The 17,662-nt window shown below is 41.3% G+C and overlaps 1 long non-coding RNA gene across 2 annotated transcripts; it reads left to right on the top strand.

Moving 5' to 3' along the window:
• Positions 1-14,685: 14,685 nt before the first annotated feature.
• Positions 14,686-17,053, top strand: LOC139032962 (uncharacterized). Of its 2 annotated transcripts, none has more exons than XR_011485573.1 (3): positions 14,686-15,003; positions 16,285-16,370; positions 16,463-17,053. It is a non-coding gene; the product is annotated as an uncharacterized lncRNA (long non-coding RNA). The 2 variants fall into 2 exon arrangements; XR_011485572.1 differs by having other exon boundaries at positions 16,103-16,370.
• Positions 17,054-17,662: the final 609 nt, after the last annotated feature.

Raw genomic sequence — 17,662 nt, 5'->3', positions numbered from 1 at the left:
CATTATGAAGATGTTGTACAAAGTAGAGAGAAAATGTTAGCAAGATCACTTTATTAATAATAATAAATCCCTTAGCTCAGTATTTCTGAAAATCAGTATGAACAACCTGGGATCTTGTTAAAATGCAGATTTGGATTCAGTTGGTCAGATTCAGGTTGGGCCTTGAGAGTCTGCGTTTGAAACAAAATACACAAGGAATGCCAATGGCCATAGCTCTAAGATCATACTTTGAATAGGAAGGGTTTAACTCAAATAGACTGTTTGGGGGAATATTTTATTTCTTGAGTTTATGATGTTCACCATCTTAGTCTGCTTGGGTGGTTATAACAGGATGCCACAAACTCAGTAATTTATAAACCACAGGATTATATTTCTCCTAGTCTGGAGGCTACAAGTCCAAGATCAGAATGCCAGCATGGTCAGGTTAGGGCTGCAGGACTCTCCTGAATGGCAGGCTTCTAACTTTACTCACTTGACAGAAGAGGGGAGGGATCTCTCTTTTGTAACGTGTTAATTCCATTCCTGAGGGCTCCAGCCTCATGACTCCAGCACCTCCCAAAGGCCACCTAATATCATCACCTTTGAAGGGATAGAATTTCAACATGTGAATTTTGGTGGTATATAAACAGTCAGACCATAGCCCTCCCTTTATAAAAGTCACCTTCTAATCAGTGCAAGGATACAAGGATAAGTAAGAAGTCCCCTGGTGGCTCAGACAGTAAAGCGTCTGCCTGCAATGCGGGAGACCCAGGTTCAACCCCTGGGCTGGGAAGATCCCCTGGAGAAGGAAATGGCAACCCACTCCAGTACTCTTGCCTGGAAAATTCCATGGGCAGAGGAGCCTTGTAGGCTACAGTTCATGGGGTTGCAAAGAGTTGGACACCACTGAGCGGCTTCACTTCACTTCACTTTGCTGTATAGGAGTTTATGAAGCATAACGTTCAATTCAATTGAACATAATATTCAGTTCAGTAAATATTTTTGTAGTATCCATCAAAGGTTGAGTTACCCATGGAGTAGACTCTCCGGGGAGATAGGTGTCCAGACGTGTTCTTGTGTGCTTTTGGGATTGACTCCTGTGAAGGGGAGGTGGAGGAAACAGGATTGAGCAGAGGATGATGAGCTATGATGCCATCCTTACAAAGACTTCAGCTGATCCCTTCAAGACCTTTTAGAGGTATCTTTGAGTTGGCATGAGTGGCTGGGTCTTCAACCCCAAGATTGATTAGTCATTGAATAACAACCACGCAGAAAAAGAACATGTTTGGGGTTGCCTGTTTCTTTCAGTGAGGCATTCTCTTCAAAAAGATACATATACCCCCAGTGTTCATTGCAGCACTATTTACAATAACCAGAACATGGAAGCAACCTCAGTTCAGTTCAGTCACTCAGTCGTGTCCAACTCTTTGCGACCCCATGAACCACAGCACACCAGGCCTCCCTGTCCATCACCAACTCCTGGAGTTTACCCAAACTCATGTCCATTGAGTCAGTGATGCCATCCAACCATCTCATCCTCTGTCATCCCCTTCTATTCCTGCCCTTAATCTTTCCCAGCATCAGGGTCTTTTCAAATGAGTCAGCTCTTCACATCAGGTGGCCAGAGTATTGGAGTTTCAGCTTCAACATAGTCATTCCAGTGAACACCCAGGACTGATCTCCTTTAGTATGGACTGGTTGGATCTCCTTGCAGTCCAAGGGACTCTCAAGAGCCTTTTCCAATATCACAGTTCCAAAGCATCAATTCTTCTGCCCTCAGTTTTCTTTATAGTCCAACTCTCATATTCATATATGACTACTGGAAAAACCATAGCCTTGATTAGATGGACCTTTGTTGACGAAGTAATGTCTCTGCTGTTTAATATGATGCCTAGGTTGGTCATAACTTTTCTTCCAAGGAGTAAGCGTCTTTTAATTTCATGGCTGCAATCACTCTCTGCAGTGATTTTGGAGCCCAGAAAAATGAAGTCTTCCACTGTTTCCACTGTTTCCCCATCTATTTGCCATGAAGTGACGGGACTGGATGCCATGATCTTTGTTTTCTGAATGCTGAGCTTTAAGCCAACTTTTCTACTCTCCTCTTTCACTTTCATAAAGGGTGGTGTTCTTCACTTTCTGCCAAAAGGGTGGTGTTGTCTGCATATCTGAGGTTATCGATATTTCTCCCAGCAATCTTGATTCCAGCTTGGGCTTCTTCCAGCCCAGCTGGAAGATGTACTCTGCATATAAATTAAATAAGCAGGGTGACAATATGCAGCCTTGACATACTCCTTTTCCTATTTGGAACCAGTCTGTTGTTCCATGTCCAGTTTTAACTGTTGCTTCCTGACCTGCGTACAGGTTTCTCTAGAAGGTGGTCTGGTATTCCCATCTCTTTCAGAATTTTCCACAGGTTAGTGTGATCCACACAGTCAAAGTCTTTGGCATAGTCAATAAAGCAGAAGGAGATATTTTCCTGGAACTCTCTTGCTTTTTCAATGGTGCCCATCAACAGATGAATGGATAAAAAAATTATGGTACATATATAGAACGGAATATTAATCATAAAATAAAACGAATTTGAGTCAGTTATAGTGAGGTGCATAAACCTAGAGGGTATTATACAACGTGAAGTAAGTCAGAAAGAGAAAAGCAAATGTTATATATTAACACATATATATGGAATCTAGAAAAATGGTACAGATGAACTTATTTTCAGGGCAAGAATAGAGAGGCAGACATAGAGAATGGACTTGTGGACACAGCAGGAGAGAAATAGTTTGAGATGAATTGAGAGAGTAACACTGACATATATACACTACCATGTGTAAAATAGGTAGCTAGTGGGAGCTGCCAGAGAGCTCAGCTTGGTGCTTAGACATGACCTAGAGGGGCGGGATGGGGGTGGGGAGGGAGTGAGATTCAGGAGGGTGGGGATATATGTGTACACTCACTTTATTGTACAACAGAAACCAACGTGACATTGTAAAGTAATTATCCTCCAATTAAAAATAAATTAAAAAGTGAGGCATTCTCCAAAGAGAGCTGGCAGCTGAGGGTGTCTGCCAGTAGCAGTCCCAGCAGCAGGGCGAGAATGGTACTAAATTTCCTATTCCTGGGCAGAGCTCCGCAGTCAACATCTGCTGCAGTATCTATTTTTTGGCAGCATTATGCTAGTCACTTGGAGACTAAAGTTACTTGTTAATTCATTAAATGTTGTTGAATGCCACTGTGTATATCCAACACTGCTACACAATGAGGTGTAGACTTAAGCAAGACAGAGATGGCCTCTGTCCTCATGGAGCTTACAGTCTACTGAGAGCTTGAGCAGGTATTAATCTAGCTATTGCTGTCGCTTAGTCACTTAGTGAGTCTTGACTCTTTTGCAACCCCATGGACTGTAGACCACCAGGCTCTTCTGTCCATGGGATTTCCCAGACAAGAATACTGGAGCGGGCTGCCAGTTCCTCCTCCAGGGGATCTTTCTGACCCGGGGACCAAACCCATATTTCATGCATTGCCAGGTGGATTCTTTACCACTGAGCCACCTGGGAAGCCTAATAAAGCTATTATAAGTACTGAAATTAATAATAATAATAAGTAATAATAATAATAATAATTAATAAGTACTGAAATAAGTGTTATCAAAGGGAGTGATGGGTTTATGGTAGCATGAACAGGAACTTAGTCTAAGTTTTAAGGACTCTTTAGGTGATTACAACTGTGTTAGGACCTGAAGGATAAAAGGGTATTAGCCTGAATAAAGCTGGGTGATAGGGGAATCACAGGCTAGTTAAGAGAGGTAAGAAGAAGATCAGTAGAATAATTTAAAAATTCGGTATATAAATCTTATATAGTCACACAGAAGTCACATGAGCAGTGCCACTTTCCTTGGTAAACATCTAATGCCTAATGGCCAGAGAATGTCCAAGTATATGCTGGTCCCCATTATATCCTCTGGTGAGTTTTTAAAACCAAGAAAACTAATGTGGGGTGAGGGATGGTTAAATCTAAGGTCAAGTGCGTAGAGGAGTGCTGCTCAGCAGTAAAGCTACATTTTGTAGGCCACATTCAACACATCCTAGAGGAAGTTAAATAAAGGCCAAATAAAGTAATTTTAGAAGTTAAAACTATGTTCTAATGGGAACGGGGACAGGGTATACGGCAAAAACTACACTTTTGGCTCCTGGCAGTGTGCATTTCCTTCCTTGTTTCTCTAGCACAAAAATGTCTGTCAGTTTCTCTGTGAAGGAGACAGACTGAAAAGTCTGTGGCTAAAGCATCTAGTTCTGAATTCTGATTCTATAAATAAATAAATAAATAAATAATTCTATAAATTAAAGCCAGTATGCCCTCCACACTGCTCCTTACTGAACTGTGTTTTTGTCATTATATGTCCACAGACATGTAAGCACTGAAATTATGGCGATCCTTACAAAGAGAAGAACAGGATTATTGGAGCCTAAGTTTTCTCTGTCTTCCACTAGAAAATAAGCTCAGTGTTTTCTTCACTGTTGTAGTATTATTCCATTAATATTGAATATTATGAGTGGACAAATATATGAATAGACAATGCAAGCTTGCGGGAATGTAGCAGGTAGAGCTAAACTTACAGTTGATCAGCTATAATTGGATCATTGATGGGAATTTAGACACATGTGGATATCATACCATACCAAGTACTATCCATTCTCACCCTGCACACAGCCTCATTTTGAGGAAAGCTCTTATGCTGATGTCTGATCGTATCAGATCAACCCCTGACTCCAAGACAGCTATCCATAGGCTATAGTCTTCTAGGAGATGGCTTGTTTCGGAGCACTGCCTAAGATCAGTGCCATATGCTATATGCTGACCGTGGCAAGCATTGTTCATCGACTGATTGCTAATAACCTTTCTTCTTGTTTCCTTCCCACTATAGAGGCTATAAAATCTCAGAAGTCACTTTCAGAACCCTCATGGAAGCAGCATAGTCATATGACATAGTTCTGGTTCACGAGACATAAGCAGAAGTCTGTGAGCATGTGTACGTGCATGCTTGTGTGTGAGACAGATGAACAAGAGAGCTTGCTGGCTTTGACCCTTCTCTAATCTTTTTGCCTTAAATGTTGGCACATGGTGACTGAATCTGCAGCAGCTATCATAAGGCTGGTTTTTCACAGTTAAGGATGAAAAACCAACAGCTAAAAATGGAAGGCTAGAAAAATTAGAAAGACTGAGATATGGGTGTTAGCATTGAGCAGATGAACCAGTATCTGGTACCACCTACCTCTGGGTTCTTGTTATAGGAGGAAAAATAAAATCCTATGGATTTAAGTCATTGCCAGTTGGGTTTTTTGTTAACTAAGCTTTAATCAAGTTAATTAAGTTTTCTGTTAATTTTTCTCACTTAGTGTCAGACCAAGCTAAATAAATGCTCTTTCAGAGAGCTGAGATGTAAACCATAGTGGAAGGAAAGATGGCTGGACAGAGGGGGTGGGAAAGAGGGAAAAAGAAAACAAGAATATGTGAGAAACTCAGGGACAGAAAATAGACCACTAGAACAGTAAGCAAAGAAGAACCTTTGTTGAAGGGAAACAAGAGGCCCGAGCCTTGGAGCTGCAGCGGTAGCCCAAGGCCTTGTAGCACTGCTGCCTCCCTGAACAGTACTCCCTCACTGTGGTCTGCTGAGGACCCCCTCAATGGTGACTGTTTCCTCTTTTGACTTTCCCATACATTTGCACCAAAATTCCTTATCACTTAAGGTAATCAGAGTCTGTCTCTTGCAACTAAAACAGCCCACCTATCATAATTTCTGGCCAGTGTGTGGTCAGTTCTATAAAGAAGAGCTACCATGTTCTTTAGAAAACATTTCTCAGTATCACACAAAACACTGGGCTGGGTAAACTGTTGCAGGGCAAGAATCAAGCAATGTAAAGAAGCATGCAATTTGTCTTGGGTGCCTTGAACTTCCTCTTTCAGAGTTTCTTCCTCTTGAAGTGCTTTCCTGTGTCTCACCAATGCCCGGTACCCGCTCACTGCTTTTCAGACGAGAGTCCTTCTGCTTTGAGAAAAACTGGAACTGCCTTGGTTCATAAGGTTTCAGCTTAAGGTTTCTCTCCATCTTAATCTTGATAAACATTTGGGTACAGTAAGTGGTTCTTTAATCTGCAGGCAGATGTTCTTTGCTTGCAGTGAGTAAAGATGTGTAAACAGATTAGTTTATAGATATCAGCATTTTGATAGCCATTTTTGGGTTAACACTGCTAGATATTTTAGCATTATATGCAGTTTCTAAGTAGCAAAACAATGGATTTACAGTGACAGTGTAACAACAGTCACGTTGGAAGTCTTGACAAGAAGTCTAAGATACTTTGCTCTGAAAGAGGGATCTCTTAGGTACCTTTAAAGTTATGCTATGACAACCCACTTTCCACAAGACAGGGCTCACCTAATACTAGTTACTGCAAACTCACAGCTCATGAACGAAAGTCAGCTGATAGACGTGTTTTGTTTGGTCAGCAGGGCTGGCAGTAGTATGCGTGCATGTGTGCTAAGTCACTTTAATCGTGTCTGACTCTTTGTGACCCTATGCACTGCGGCCCACCAGGCTCCTCTGTCCATGAGAGTCTCCAGGCAAGAATACTGGAGTGGGTTGCCATACCCTCCTAGAGGGGATCTTCCCAACCCAGGAATCAAACCCACATCTCCTCTGTCTCCTGCATTGCAGGTGGATTCTTTACCTGCTATTGGGGAAGCCCAGGTGGAGTATAGATTCCTTTGAAGTTTTTAATATCTACATTTATTAATATTATCCTGTACACCAATACTGGGTTTCCAGAGTAAAGCAGAATATTATTTACTTACAGCAAATGATCATCCCATCTTCGCTCTGTCCCAATTCTTATCTCTGGGCCATGCAGTGAGAACCAGATGTCATCCTACTCATAACAATGTCTACTATAGGTGAGCAACTCACTCCCCAGAATCAACCTATACATTTATTTATCTCTCCCATTCTGAGAGGCAAAGTAAAATCTTTAGCTTCATATTGTAAACAAATTCTCCTTGAGGAACAAAGGAACAGGATCCTGGATTTTTGCCCTTTGGGATGTAAATAAATTTATTGACACAGAAGATAAGACGAGAGATTCCAGCTTCACATCACAAAAGATGTCTGCATGGTCCTGAATGGGGGTGAGGATGATGGGGATGGGGGGGAGGGGATTGCATTGCTCTTTGACATTAAAGAAAAAACACAGCTCTAAATAAATCTCTCTGGAATTCACAATAATTAATCACTCATAAATTCACGTCGAGTCTTGTTCTTTTAACTCAGATTACAAAGGTCTTTAAAATTTGCTCAGAAAATCATAACACAAAAATATTAAACATGAAAACTTTCTCTACTGTTTACCATCCCAGTTGAACCACAGTCTCACTGTCTCAAATCACTTCACACATTGCTTGATTTACTCTACCTTCTGAGTTCTTACAGGAATTTGAGTTTGGGACCTCCATTTCATATCATCCTTTAATTAATTTATTTTAAGAAATATGTAGTTGGCTGTGCTGAGATCTTTAGTTGCAGCATAGAAACTCTTCGTTTCAGCATGTGGGATCTAGTTCCCTGACCAGGTATCTAACTGGGGCCCCCTGCATTGGGAGTGCAGGGTCTTAGCCCCTAGACCACCAGGGAAATCCCTCATTCTTTGGTTTAAATTAACCTTTAATGTAAGTTTTCCACCAAGCTATCACAGTCAGTACTTTGATCAAAGAATGTATATGTGCTACCTTCTGGACCTCTAAAAGGAGAATTGAAATACATTATGTGAAAGAAGAATTTATAATATGATTTTTTGGACTAGAAATAAAACCAAAATGAGAAGAAAATCTCTTACTATTTGCTAAAGATGGAATGTTTGTGTCTCTCCCACCCCACAATTCATATGTTAAATCCTAACTCCTAGTGTGATGTGTTGGGAGGTGGGCCTTTTGTGGGGGTGATTAGGTCACAAGGTAGAGCCCTTGTGAGTGGCATTACTGCGCTTATAAGAGAATAGCATTGAAACGTGTATATTACCATGTGTGAAACAGATCACCAGTCCAGGTCGATGCATGAGACGGGGTGCTCAGGGCTGGTGCACTGGGACGACCCTGAGGGATGGGATGGGGAGGGAGAGGGGAGGGGGGTTCAGGATGGGGAACACATGTACACCCGTGGCGGATTCATGTCGATGTATGGCAAAAACCACTGCCTCCAATTAAAATAAATTAATTTACAAAAAAAAAAAAAAAGAAACCCCAGAGAACTTGCCCCTTCCCTCATGTGAGAACCCAATAAGAAGATGACTGGCTGTGAGCCAGGAATAGGGTCTTCACCAAGTCTGCTTTGGTGAATTGGTCTTGGACTTTGGTCTTGGACATCCCAGCCTCCAAAACTGTGAGAAATAAATTTCTATTGCTTATAAGTCACTCAGTTTAAGATATTGTTCTACAGCAGCCTGAACAGGCTAAGATATGACTCCAAAGTATGCAGCAAACAATTTTATTTGCACGGAAATTTGTCACATGGAAGTGTGTTAATTTTGTTAGAGAATCCTGGTTGCTGCTTGGGAGTGAGCAAGACAGTCTTTTCTTCAGTCAGTCAGTCCACCATCAGACATTTCATCAGTACAGTGCACGGATTAAGCATGAAGCCTCTGAAGTTGGTCTGCCTGGGTTCATCACCACTGAATAACTTAACTTCTCTGTTCCTTGGTTTCATTACCTGTAAGTGGAGCTAGAATAATGTGTACCACATAGGGTCATCGTGAAGGTTAAACGAGATAGTTGTGCCTGTGGCTTAGCCCCAGGTCTGACAAGGAAGTAGATAAATATTAGCTGTGTGTTATTATTTGCTCAATATCCCCACTACAATGATATAAATAAGAATAAGCTGTCATTCCTTTTCTGAAGGAACTTATTTTATGAGAGAGAAAGAGAGGGGGAGGAGTTGTAAACTAAAAATGACATTACAGCTTTATTTGTCTTGTAATAAAAGTTTGTGCCAACTCTAGTGAGAACACAGCAGGGAGTGGCCAGTTCTACTCAAAGTGGTGGAAAAAATAATCAGGAAGTTCTTCACAAGATGCAGGGATCTTTGAACTAAATCTTGAAACTGGGTTTTTTCTACCCTCTTGATTTCCTAGCAACCACCAAATACTGGTGGAGAAAATAAAACAGAAATTTTTTAATAGTACGTATTTTCCTGTAGACTACTAAGAAATGACTACATTTGACAAAAAAAAAAAAAAAAAAGCTTACTGCTATAGATTTTAATGATACAAGTACTCTCTGCTTGCATTTCCCCTGTTTTTGCCTTTTGTAGCTCCTGAACTTACAGACTCACAGACTCTATACTTAAACCATGCCCAATTCTTTAGTCATTCATGTCAGCTTCAAGAACATTGGCAGTCTTTGGTAGAAGACTGTAAGAAGTCATTGGTAGAAGACTATAAGAACTTGGTCTTTTTGTCTTGTTGAGGTATAATTGACATATAAAATTTTATTAGTTTCAGATGTAAAAAATGATTTGATATTTTATACATTGTGAAATGATCACCACAATAAGTCTAGTTATATATATCACCATATATAATTACAACATATTTTCTTGTGATCAGAACTTTTAAGAGCTATTTCCAAAGAAAGGCAATGCCAAACAATGCTCAAATTATCACACAATTGCACTCATCTCACACGCTAGCAAAGTAATGCTCAAAATTCTCCAAGACAAGCTTCAACAGTACAAGAACTGTGAACTTCCAAATGTTCAAGCTGGATTTAGAAAATGCAGAGGAACCAGATATCTAATTGCCAACATCTGTTGGATCATCAAAAAAGCAAGAGAGTTCCAGAAAAACATCTATTTCTGCTTTATTGATTATGCCAAATCTGCTTTATGTGATTATCCACACAGCCTTTGACTGTGTGGATCACAATAAACTGTGGAAAATTCTGAAAGAGATGGAAATACCAGACCACCCGACCTGCCTCTTGAAAAATCTGTATGTAGGTCAGGAAGCAACAGTTAGAACTGGACATGGAACAACAAACTGGTTTCAAATAGGAAAAGGAGTATGTCAAGGCTGTATATTGTTACCCTGCTTATTTAACTTATATACAGAGTACATCATGAGAATTGCTGGGGTGGATGAAGCACTAGCTGGAAACAAGACTGCCAGGAGAAATATCAATAACCTCAGATATGCAGAGATACCACCCTTATGGCAGAAAGAGGATAAGAACTAAAGAGCATCTTGATGAAGGTGAAAGAGGAGAGTGAAAAAGTTGGCTTAAAACTCAACATTCAGAAAACTAAGACCATGGCATCTGGTCCCATCACTTCATGGAAATAGATGGGGAAACAATGGAAACAGTGACAGAATTCACTTTGGGGGTTCCAAAGTCACTGCAGATGGTGATTGCAACCATGAAATTAAAAGATGCTTACTCCTTGGAAGAAAAATTATGACCAACCTAGACAGCATATTAAAAAGCAGAGATGTTACTTTGCCAATAAAGGTCCATATAGTCAAAGCTATGGTTTTTCCAGTAGTCACGTATGGATGTGAGATTTGGACTACAAAGAAAGCTGAGTGCCGAAGAATTGATGCTTTTGAACTGTGGTGTTGGAGAAGGTTCTTGAGAGTCCCTTGGACTGCAAGGAGATCCAACCAATCAATCCTAAAGGAAACAGTTCTGAATATTCATTGGAAGGACTGATGCTGAAGCTGAAACTCCCAATACTTTGGCCACCTGATGCAAAGAACTGACTCATTTGATAAGACCCTGATGCTGGGAAAGATTGAGGGTGGGAGGAGAAGGGGATGACAGAGGATGAGATGGTTGGATGGCATCACCAACTCAATGGACATGAGTTTGGGTAAACTCCAGGAGTTGGTGATGGACAGGGAGGCCTGGTGTGCTGCAGTCCATAGGGTTGCAAAGAGTTGGACACAACTGAGTGACTGAACTGAACTGAACTGAACTCTTAGCAGGTTTCAAATACGCAATATGGTATTATTAACTAGAGTCACCATGCTATGTGTTACATATTCATAACTTATTTATTTTCTAGCTGTAAATTTATCTCTTTTGACACCCTTTAGCTATTTCCCCCACCTCCACCTCCCACTTCTGGCAACCCTTCAATTTGTCCTCTATCTATGAAGGAACTTGCTTATTAAAATCAAAATATAATGAAGTTAACACTATCTCTTAGGCCAAAAGCAGGAGGAACAATTTAATCTTGACCTAAGTGAAGATATTTAGCATGATTTTTCAAAACTGCATCAAAAGAGGAGGAATGGTTTTGATGGAAACACAGAAAAAATGAAGAGTTCAGGTAGGTAAAATCATGGAATGTGTCACCAGCAGTGTCGGAAAAAAGAGATGTCATTTCTGGATTATGCGTGCCTGTAGTTCCTTTGCTAGAGAATACTATGGTTAATTAAGAGTGTGGTAAACTAGACTGTCTGGGCTCAGATCCCAACTGCATTACTTAATAACTCTGTAACTTGAGTACGTTATTATACTCTGTAGGCCTCTCCTTTCTCGTCTCTGAAATATTGAAGAAGAGTCATACTCACCTCCGTAGGGCAGATGTAAGACTTCAGTGAATGGAGGCAAGAGTGTTAGCGCAATGCCTGGCACACAGAAGGGGCTTGAGAAATCATAGCCAGTATTTCTCTTTTCTCAGCATCATCTGGTCAGTTTCATCATCTTTCCTCCAGCCCCAAATGCCAGCACACCCTGTAACACAAATCTGGTCCATTTTGACATTCTGATATTAACTTTGGTTATTTAGTGGGGCTGAAGCTGAACCTGACTAGTGGTGTTAGGTGTGATGGAAGAAATTGTCAAATATTTAATGTATGTGGAAGTCCTTCTGGCTTATACATGATTTAGCTTGAGCGGAGCTGGGTGGCCATCGTGGCTGTGGTTTCAGTCACGTTCTTACATCCCTGAGAACTTGAGTTTTTTGAAGTGTATCAGTTTCAAGGACATTACCAGTCATCCTCAATATAGTATCTGCTAGCAGTTGTCAGGTGCAGCCTTATGGTCTCAAGGGAACTAGGAATCCAGTTCGAATCCCAGCCAATCCTTGCATAACAAGCACCCTTATTTCTTGCCAGCTCCAGTGATAATTCTTGACAAACAACTTACATAATTTTGCAGGTTTTGCCTTTAGAAGACTTTCCCCGTGCTTCCTGAATCCACGTCTCCCAGGCTAGATAGTCCTCAGTTTGATTAAAATAAAACTCTTTTCTATTCCTATTATAGATTGTTTATTATTTCTATCAACAGGTGAAACCCTGCTACAACTCCTCATATTGCAGGAACAAACAAATTGAGGTTTATCACAGATTGCCGAGGACTTGTCGACGGTCATGAAATGTTCATGAGCCTGAAATAGCTGCTAGGCCACAACCAGACTTCCCAGGTGGCTCAGTGGTAAAGAATCCACCTGCCAAACAGGAGACCTGGGTTAGATCCTTGGGTCAGGAAGATCCCCTGAGAAGGAAATAGCAACTGACTCCGGTACAGTCAACTGGGTCTCGAAAGAGTTGAACATGACTGAGTGACTAAACAATAACAACAACAGGCCACATCCTCTGATTTAAAAGGAACTGGGACTCTCTTGAGGTGACCTTGTTTTCGTTGTTCACTTTCTCAGTCATGTCCAACTCTCCGTGACTCCATGGACTGCAGCATGTCAGGCTTCCCTGTCGTTTACCATCTCCTGAAGCTAGCTCAAACTCATGTCCATTGAGTTGGTGATATTATCCAGCCATCTCATCCTCTGTCATCCCCTTCTCCTCCTGCCTTCAATCTTTCCCAGCATCACGGTCTTTTCTATTGAGTTGGCTCTTCACATCAGGTGGCCAAAGTATTGGAGCTTTAGCTTTAGCATCAGTCCTTCCAATGAATATTCAGGACTGATTTCCTTTAGGATGGACTGGTTGGATCTTCTTGCAGTCCAAGGGACTCTCAGGAGTCTTCTCCAGTATCACAGTTGGAAAGCATCAATTCTTTGGTGTTCAACCTTCTTTATGGTCCAACTCTCAACATCCATACATGACTACTGGAAAAACTATAGCTTTGACTATACGGACCTTTGCTGGTGAAGTAATGTCTCTGCTTTTTAATATGCTGTCTAGGTTGGTCATAGCTTTCCTTCCAATGACCTTGGACTCTGCCTGAATTTGGGACTCAAGGACATAGACCCTGATATGAAGGACCGAGGTGGAGAGCAGGGCTCTGAGAGAAAATCATGACAGAGAAGGCTGGCAGGGGGACCCATGATAGGCCACAGGGCCCTCCATTAGTGAGGGCCTCATTTAATCAGATGACATCTTAATAAATCAGTGACTGACCTCCTCCTCTAAGAAGGAATTCTGCCAGCAGACAGCCTTCAGACTTGAACTGCAACCTTAGCTCCTGAGTCTCCAGCCTTCCAGTCACACCTTGCAGATTGTGGATTTGCCAGCTTCCGTAAAAATATGAGCCAATTCCTTAAAATAAATCTCTCTTGAGTTAGGCAATCGTGCTTAGCATTTCACAAGTTGATCTGGTTATTTATAGACTATGCTGCTAGCTCTTTGTGCTCAAGTCTCGGAGACTGTGGGGCTCTGCTCTGAACATCAGGGTTGTCCTTAGAACCCCCAGCCCAACAGCCCCTGCTACATAGCAATCATGGGTTGTGAGTTGAGTTGCTCTCACTCTGCAATCTAGGCCAACATCTGTTATGTAGGGCCATTGGCTTTCTCAGGGTCCACCAACTTAAATGTAAATCTCATCCAGAAGCACATAATGTTTGATTAACTATCTCAGCGCCATGGCCCAACAAAGTTCACACATAAAATTAACCATAGACACTCAAAGTAGAGTTAGGCACTGAGCACTTTCTCAGGATCACTGGCTTCTGGGTTTTCCCACTTGCTCAGGTATTAGTTTGTGATATGGACAGAACTTGGTCTTCCTGTTGCAGATTGGGGGGTACTTGTCTCTGAGAGGGCTGAGGGAGGGAATAGGACTGGCAGAACACCAAATCCCCAGAAGCAGGCCCGGGAGAGTAAGAAAAGGCTTACCTTCCTAGCTACACAGTTAATCTTGGACCTAATTACCCCTGAGAAGTAAAACATCCAGAAAAAGGCAAATTAGTAGAATCTGCTTCAGAAAGAATACAATCAGTGTCCAGTACAGCTTTCACATATGTGCTGGGCATAGTACCTCAGGAAAATTGGAAATCTGAGATGAAGGCAAAATTAGGGAGGTGAATGGTATACTGATGTTGCCTTGTGGGACCTGGGCCCCATTTCTGACTGGGTGGGGATGAAGATAAAACCCTCAGTTCTTAAAAATTTCAGCAATGTAATAGTTTCTTTATAAAATGATTATTGGAATGATGACTGCACTATATTTTTTTAGTAAAAAATTGAAACGAGAAATAATCATATTTGATGGCAAAAAACTTGTCATTTTCTCTGTTGAAAAAAAAAAAAATTAGAGCCTAGAAGTTTATGTAGCTCTAGTGAAGTTTCCTTTTTAGAAGGTGTTAAATTCTAATCATTACTTCATTATCACTTCAAAAGGTTTGTGTTTTTCATCTTTGTGGTTGAAAATGTATGTGTTAATGTGTCAGCAGTGTAGAGAGCTGGGGACTTGGTTGAGCTCCACAACGGTAGTTTCTAACTAGACCACTCACTGTTTGCATTGTTTTAGTCCAAATTTCTGTGAATGAAGACTTCTTTTTTACATGGAATATTCTGGAACAAAAACAACAAAAATAGACTGGACATACAATGTAAAAGTGAAGGTTTGGATCTGCAAATCTGTAAACCCAGTGTGGTTTGGAGGTTAGGAAATGAGAAAAACATCTAAAGATGTTTGAAGAGCCTAGACTTGACACTAGTTACTGTGGCTGCACAACTTCTTTAATGTGGCTCCTCCAAGAGAGATGCACAGAATGCTTACTGGATTTGGGAGACTTAAAACAAAGTAAGGCATATTATTAATATTCTTTTAATATTGATTATATGTTGAACATATTTTGAATGTGATGTGCTATGCTCAGTCACTCAGATGTGGCTGACTCTGCGACCCTTTGGACTGTAGCCCACCAGGCTCCTCTCTGTCCATGGGATTTTTCGGGTAAGAATGTTGGCATAGGTTGCTATTTCCTCCTCCAGGGGATTTTCCCAACCCAGGGCCCAAACCCACATCGGCTGCGTCTCCTGCATTGCAGGTAGATTCTTTATCTGCTGAGCCATTGGAGAAGCATTGGGTTAAATAAATTTATTATCAAAACTAATTTCATCTCTTTCTTTATATTTTTTTATGCCTATTTGATGTGGCTACTGGGGCTCAGTGGTAAAGAATCTGCCTGCAATGCAGGAGACCAGGGTTTGATCCCTGGGTTGGAAAGATCCCCTGGAGAAGGAAATATTAACCCACTCCAGTATTCTTGCCTGGAAAATTCCATGGGCAGAGGACCCTGGCAGGCTATACAGTCCATGGGTTTGCAAAAGAGGCAGACACAACTTAGCCACTAAATAACACCAATGTGGCTATTAGAGAATTTTAAATCACAGAAATGGCTTGCATGAACATCAGCTGAGCTGAAATTATGTGCTTTGTTTCTGCCATTTTCTCTACATATCTCTGGTTACCATTTTGGTCTCAGGCTCTCTTGCTTGGTTAGTACAACAGCCTGCCGTCTGCCACCATGTCACTTCCTCCTCACTCCATCACCCCTTCTTGCTGGTAAAATCTTCCTCAGTCAGCGTGTCATTGTTTTGCTTAAGACTGAGTCTTCTTTCTGCCTGATCTTCCTTGGCATCGCTCTGAGGCTTTTGAGGAAATTGTACCTCATTTTAGTCCCCCAGATAGAATTTGTGGAAAAGATACTGGAGAATCTTGGAGTGGGGGACAAATATTATTTTAGTTCCCCAAGTAAAATTTTTGGGGAGGATAATGGAGCATCTCAGTGGAAGTGGGGAGAGGACTCCAAAGACTGAGCCTTGGGAAAAGAAGCAGGGATGAGAGCCGGGTAGGCTACTTGGGGGAGTCATTTCAATGGTTTTTTGTTCCTCTGAAGGTGGTTACAGAGGCTGGTTAATGGCTTCTGATGTTTACCCATGAGTCTGGTTCAGCTACAGGCAGAAAATGCACCTGTCACTGGTCAACTGACACCTGTCTGATTCTAAAGTGGAGATGTCTACCTTGGAGCCATGGTCTGGTAACTCTAGCTAAAACTTCTTTAAACCTTCCTCGCTGTAGTTGGCCTGAATATACGGCGCATCTCTCAACACTGATGGACTCATATAACGATAGTAACAGGAGCTTACCACCATTTGCTTTGCAGGGTAAGTACCTTGTATTCTTTTTAAAGAGTCATTATGTCATCAGATTCCTACAACTGTAGGTAACACCAATGTTGTTGATCGTTATTTTGTAGACGTGGTCACAGAGATGCAGACCAACCAGATGACTTGGCAAGGTCCCAAGTCAGACGCCTTACTGCTTCATCCCACTGATTGGGCTCTTGACTGCCAATCAGGACTCCTTCCACTCTTGCACACTTCCTGCTGCTGAATTTCTTCAAGAAGCCCATTTGGCCCTGACCTCTGAAAGAAAGCTCATCTTTAAAGTTCGTCAAGTAGCTTGGTCTGCTTTCTATTATTTGGATTACAAGAAGAAAGCATGCGCTGTGCTGAATAGATGAATCATGGTCCAAAACTGAGGAAGTAAAGATTTGTATCTTGGGGATTTTCAGGAGGATGATGAGAGTTTCTTGATGTTAAAAACAAATAAGCAGAGAGAAGAGAAAAATAGCTTTTGAGTTTTTATTTTCCCTTCCCTCTTTTCATGAGCACTCTCCCTATTACATTTCTTTTCTTTTAAGCTTTTAAAAAAATTTTAATTGAAGACTAACTGCTTTAAAATGTACATGTTGCTTTCTGTTGTACAACAACACAAATCACTCATAATTATATATACCTTTTCTCTTTAGCGTCCCTCCCCCTCCCATCCCACCCCTCTAGTTTGTTGCAGAGTGACAAGCTAGGCTCCCTGTGTGGTATAGCAGTTTCCCACTAGCTGTCTGTCTTACACATGGTAGTGTATATGTCAATGCTTCTTTCTCAATTTGTCCTACCCTCTCCTAGTACATTTCCTACTGCACACATCACTATTCATGGGGTTCTTGTGGCAAGAAAACTGGAGTGGTTTACCATTCCCTCCTCCAGTAGACTGTATTTTGTCAGAACACTTCACTATTACCTGTCCATTTTAGGTGACCCTGCATGGCATGGCTCATAGCTTCCCTGAGTTATGCAAGCCCCTTTGCCATAACAGAAACATGTATGTAGGTCAAGAAGCAACAGTTAGACCTGGACATGGAACAATTGACTGGTTGAAAACTGGGAAAGGAGTATAACAAGGCTGTGTGTTGTCACTCTGCTTATTTAACTCAGCTGAGGAGTACATCATGTGAAATGCTGAGCTGGATGAATCACAAGCAGAAATCAAGATTGCAGGAGAAATATGCAGATGATAGCACTCTAAAGGCAGAAGAGAGGGGGAACTAAAGAGTCTCTTGATGAGGGTGAAAGAGGAGAGTTAAAAAGCTGGCTTAAAACTCAACATTAAAAAAAAA

The sequence above is a fragment of the Odocoileus virginianus genome, chromosome 34 (genome assembly GCF_023699985.2).
Source record: "Odocoileus virginianus isolate 20LAN1187 ecotype Illinois chromosome 34, Ovbor_1.2, whole genome shotgun sequence".
Lineage (NCBI taxonomy): Eukaryota > Metazoa > Chordata > Mammalia > Artiodactyla > Cervidae > Odocoileus > Odocoileus virginianus.
The sequence above is the reverse complement of the archived record's forward strand: the minus strand, read 5'-3'. Positions and strand labels throughout refer to the sequence as shown.